Source organism: Crocodylus porosus, unplaced genomic scaffold (genome assembly GCF_001723895.1).
Source record: "Crocodylus porosus isolate Cpor-Errol unplaced genomic scaffold, CroPor_comp1, whole genome shotgun sequence".
NCBI classification, from domain to species: domain Eukaryota; kingdom Metazoa; phylum Chordata; order Crocodylia; family Crocodylidae; genus Crocodylus; species Crocodylus porosus.
Genome location: NW_017728931.1, coordinates 14,941,192 through 14,946,477, shown reverse-complemented (window position 1 = coordinate 14,946,477; position 5,286 = coordinate 14,941,192). Strand labels below are relative to the sequence as shown.

The 5,286-nt window shown below is 43.1% G+C and overlaps 1 protein-coding gene and 1 long non-coding RNA gene across 2 annotated transcripts in view; both read right to left on the bottom strand.

Moving 5' to 3' along the window:
• Positions 1–3,860, bottom strand: part of LOC109316305 — a 21,533-nt gene extending 17,673 nt beyond the window's left edge. Inside the window, exon 1 of the long non-coding RNA XR_002102802.1 lies at positions 3,851–3,860. This is a non-coding gene — a long non-coding RNA (uncharacterized LOC109316305). The remainder of the gene's footprint in view (positions 1–3,850) is intronic.
• LOC109316304 (potassium voltage-gated channel subfamily KQT member 1-like) overlaps positions 1–5,286 on the bottom strand; it is a 311,290-nt gene that overhangs the window by 254,862 nt on the left and 51,142 nt on the right. The gene's annotated exons all lie outside the window — the stretch shown is intronic.

Below are 5,286 nucleotides of genomic sequence, written 5' to 3'. Positions count from 1 at the left end.
TTGCCTAGGATCGAAGTAAGACTAACTGGCCTATAGTTTCCCAGGTCCTCCTTCTTCCCCTTTTTGAAGATGGCCACATTGGCCCTCTTCCAGTCCTCTGGCACCATACTAGAGCACCACAAGTGCTCGTAAAGCCACGCCAGGGGTCCTGCAATGACCTCAAAAACAGGACCTTTGTCCTGTTTTTGTATAGTACCCAAAGGGATTCTGCTCTAGGACTAGGGCTCGTGGGAGGTACCTCAACACAAAAACTAAATAGCAATATTTAATCAAGCGTGAGATGTTTTAAATTACTGCTCTCCTGGATGTGATTGTCTGGGGTGAAGTGGTCAGAATGATGGGTAACAAGACTACATCAAAGTTTGCTGCAACAGAGAGTTTTCAAGCATGATCTCAGCCCACTTGCACTACTTTTTTTGTTGTTTTCCCTTATGAAGGCTAGATTTTGCTCCTGAATAAGTATGCTGCTTCCACTGAATTCTACTAGAGGTGGATGTTACCATTCAAAGGCATAAACTGACCATGGAAAAAGAAAAGAAGGAAAGAAACTGAAACACAAAGCTCTTGGAAGAAGGACAGTTCAGTGTTAGGGAACTAGACTTAATAGATAGGGAAGCCCAGGTTCAGTCCCTGCTCTGCAACAAACTTCCCACACGGTACTGTACAGGTAATTTATTTCATGTCTATATCACAAATGTCCCAAGCCCAGCAGTGTTGTCTTCAAACATATTTATACAGTCCAATGGCTTCATCATATGGTTTGATGGCTAGGCAACTGGCTATGGGGTCAGACCCAAAGAGTACTAGTTGATGGGAGCAAATCAACGTCGTGCAGGGTGACCAGTGGAGTACCTCAGGGCTCGGTACTTGGGCTGGTACTTTTTAACAGCTTCATTAATGATCTGGACTTGGGAGTCAGATGTGACTGGCTGAGTTATTGGATGATACCAAGTTATAGGGGTGGGCAATCACACCACAGGACAGGCTGGGGATATAGGGCGATTTGGACACACTCTCAAGGTGGAGCAACCAAAATATGATGGACTTCAATGTAGAGAAGCGTAAGGTGCTGTACCTCAGTAGGAAGAACCCTCAACATACTTACAGTCTTGGCAGTGATACGCTTGCTTGCACCATGACTGAAAGGGACTTGGGGGTCTTGATTGACCACAAGATGAATAGGAGCTGCCAGTGTGGTGCTGTGACTGGCAAAGCAAACCAAACTCTGGTGTGCATCCACTGATGCATCTCAAGCAAAACCAGGGAAGTCATCCTCCCTCTTTACTTGGCTCTGGTGACACTACAGCTGGAGTACTGTGTCCAGTATTGGGCCCCCCACTTCAGGAAGGATGTGGAGAAGCTTGAGAGAGTCCAGAGGAGAGCCACTCACATGATCCAAGGCCTGGAGGGAAGGCTGTACTAGGGGAGGCTAAAGGACTTAGGACTCTTCATCTGGAGAAGAGAAGCTCAGGGGGACTTGGTGGCAGCCTACAATTACGTAAGAGGGGTGCACCAGAACCTGGGAGAACAGCTGTTCACCAGAGCTCCCCAAGGGATAACAAGGTCTAATGGGCATAAACTCCAGGAAGGCCAATTTAGACCGGACATAAGAAAAATGTTCTTTATGGTGCGAGTGTCCAGGGTCTAGAACAAACTCCACCCAGAGGGGGTGCAAGCACCTACTCTGGACTTTTTCAAAAAACAAGTGGATATATTTCTTGCTGGGGTCACTTGATCCCAGCTGACTTCCTGCCTATGGGGGGTGGGGGTGGGGGGGCTGGACTTGATGATCTCATGAGGTCCCTTCCACCCCTAATGTCTATGAAATCTATATTGTACATATTAAGTTCAGGTCTAAAAGCAATAGTTGTGAGGTGCAGGGACACTAAAGGGGCTATGTGGTTATGGCAACAGCTGCCACAGTAGCTGGATGAATTGGTATTCCTTAGCAGGTCCACAACTTAAAGATAAAGCTCTTTGCAGCAAGAGGAATGCCTAGTATTTGGAAGTGACTGAAAGGAAGTTCAGGGGTGGGTAGAGATGTGCACCTTCTGTGTTGGGACAAAAACAAAACTGTTTTTGGGAACCCGGCTATATAAACTCTTCTCGTAGCCTGCTATCATCATTCCAGGGACCCTACCTGGCTTTGCTAGACCATTGATAAGTAGGCCCCAATAGACGAAAGACATTCTATTCACAAGTACACCCAGAAGATTCCTACTGCGTTGTACAGGGAAAGCTGAGGAGAAATTGTTCCATGGAAGCATTGTATTGAAGAAAAATAGAGAAATAAAAATTTGGACAGACTGCCTAGAAACAACTTAAACTTGGTTCACTTGCTTTAAGATCTGGCAGCATTACAGAGATGCTGCTAGGCTTAGACAGGGTGTAGGCTACAGGAATTTTGTTTTGCTTTGTCAATCTTTGCCAAGCACAATTTGCTGCTTTGGTGAAAAATGCTTAATCCTGTCCATTCTCACTATTTACGTTCTTCTGGGTCACGTCTACATGAGACGCTGACTGTGCAGTTGCCTGTGACAACTAAGCAGTAGGGTCACGTGGCCGGAAGCGTGACGCAATGCTACTGCGCAGTAGTCACGAGCTACTGCACAGTCAGTGTCACAAAAAAGCCTTTCCTCAGCACAACTGTGCAGTAACTCTGGTTACTGTGGAGTCATTTAGTACTTGTTTATGCAAGTACTAAATGGCTGCGCAGCCAGTGGCTCATGTAGACTGATTGTTTTGGGCCAGATTCAATACAGACTTTGCCAAATGTTTAATAGCTTTTAACCTAGTGCGAGCCATGAGAAATATCAAATTTGGGTGGCAGGGGTTGTATAGTGTGACTGAATCTGTTTAATTCTGGAGCAAACGGGCAGTCATTAAAGGAAGAGAGTCACAAGCTAAACATGAAATAGTTAATTCATGCTTATCAGCGCAACAGCTAAAAGCCACTTCCCAACAAGATTAGAAGGGGCAAGTGAAGTTCTGTGGCCACAAGATATATTTTTCCCCTCCAGGAGTCCTTCGGTGCAAATAGGTAAGCATAATATCTATATGTTGTGTATCCTGTTGGCTTCTTTTATGCTACAAGCCCCCTCCTGCTAAAAGCCTCAGATCCCAAGGATACCAAGAGGTTTTACCTAGAGACCACTACATTTAGTAGGAATCTTCTTACTGACTTCAACGAGCTCAAACACTGCCTTTTTTACATGTGTCCCAGTGTAACAGCCTCACTAAGTCACTGATTAAAAAAAATAATCTTGCAGTCTACTTTTAGGCTGGTTTTTTTCCTCTTCAGTTTAGGTATTGGGAATGCCTTGTTTTTCTACATAAAAATGAGTACAAAACACCATCCAACTTCTTGAAAAGACTTAGTTTTCCAAAACGCCATTGTGTAAAAAAAACCCAGTATAGGTTCTTTTTGTCTATAAGAAAAGACTGGCAGAAACAGTCTTACTGATCTCAGGGAGTACATTCATTTGAGCTGACAAAAGGATCACAAGCTCCAAGAAAATCAGATTCTGATCCGAAATGTTTCCCCGCATTTTGAGAATTAGAGTAAACCATTCTGATAAAAGCTTTTAAACTTTATGTTCAGTAAAATATCAAGTTTGTCATAAATAAAGAAGAGGAATCAAAAAATAACCAGTAGAATCATTACTAAACACTAAATTAGAAGTCTAGCATAATCCTAAATAAAGGTATTTATTAGCCCTTCATAATGCATTCTTCTTTTACAGAGCAAGCGAAAGAGAGAGAGAGAGAGAGAGAAAGAAAGAGAGAGAGCAAGAGTGTGTGCACACAAGAGTAGCAAGCAAACTATGCATTTAATGTGTGCTTAAGCAACTGTAACAGCATAGTAAAAGCTTGTATTTTTTCTGGCACACTCCCCTGTCATAATCCCATTGCATACTTTCACATGTATTTTTAAATTGCTCAGTTTCTATCAACAAACTCATTCAGGGCTCTGCTATTTAAAAGGTGAATGCAAAATTCACAGAGTTGCTCACAACATCCACTTTGACTGACACCTCTATAACCAAGAAGCATTAAATCATCCTTTTTGGGAGGAAAATTAAATGAAGAATAAAGCATACCAAAAAAGGAAACTAGAAAGTCAAGATGATGCCAAATATACTTCAAAATTCACTTCCATTCAAAAGCAGTTAAAAAAAAGCAAAAAACCCCCCAAAACCATTTACCTCGCCTGACTTTGCATGGGCAAACATTCCTGCATAAAATGTGAGAGGTTATAATTAGAAGCATATCCCTTCCCAGGAAACTGACTGGGCTTCAGTGAGAACAGAACAAACTTGGGCCCAATCTGCCATTAGCAAGAAGGGTTAAGACACTGATACTCTCCACCCATCTCACTGAGGGTATCACTAGATGCACACCCCATACCCTGCCTCTCCCCAGCCAGGGGGAAAATACTCCCTTATAAGTTACAGGGATATGCAAAACCAATCAGGACTTGTGGTACAGGTGATATATTTTATTAGACCAACTAGATTTTTGCAAAAAAGTCTTTAATTGGGATATACAAGGGATTCTAAAGTCGTATAAAACCATGCTGATTATTTTAAAAAGAAACAACATTATTGAAAAAAAATGTTGTACAAGCAGTGGTAAACCTCAGTGGTCTGGGTCTCAGACAACAGAAAATCCCTTTGACAAGTAGTAAACACACTAAAAATAGAGTGGCTGTTTCCATTTTTAACTCTGTTTGGAATAATTGTGTTTGCTTTTGTATCCTGATTTCCAGCTTTACGTTGAGGTGTCCAGTCATGTTTAGTGATGTATAAAAATGACCAGGGTCTAATTCTGCAGCCTATACTGAGGTAAAACCCCAATAAGAAAGAACAACATTAGATTATCAGATGGAGATAAAATCTCAAGGGCAAAATCCTGGCCTAAGATGAATGTGTGCAACTCTTAACAGAAGGTAATGGGATTTAAATATATATGCCTCTGACAGTAGAGTTAGACCAATAAAAAATGTTAACGTCTTCCTCCCAGGCAAGCAGGAAGAAAGACAAGATACAAAGATGTGGTTAAATTAGGGTAGAGCACCGTCTCCCTCCAGGACTAAGGAGGACTCTGGGACCTCCCGCTCTGCCCAGTCAGGGACATGGACCAAGGTGGTCAAGGGCCCCAAGGCCCGCCGCACCAAGGCCCCTCTCTCGCCGGAGCTTAGCAACAGGTTCGCACCTCTTGCAGCCCCAGCAGAGCCTGCTCAGTTGCCAGCTCCCGCAGGCAACCCAGGCTCAACCACAGCTACTG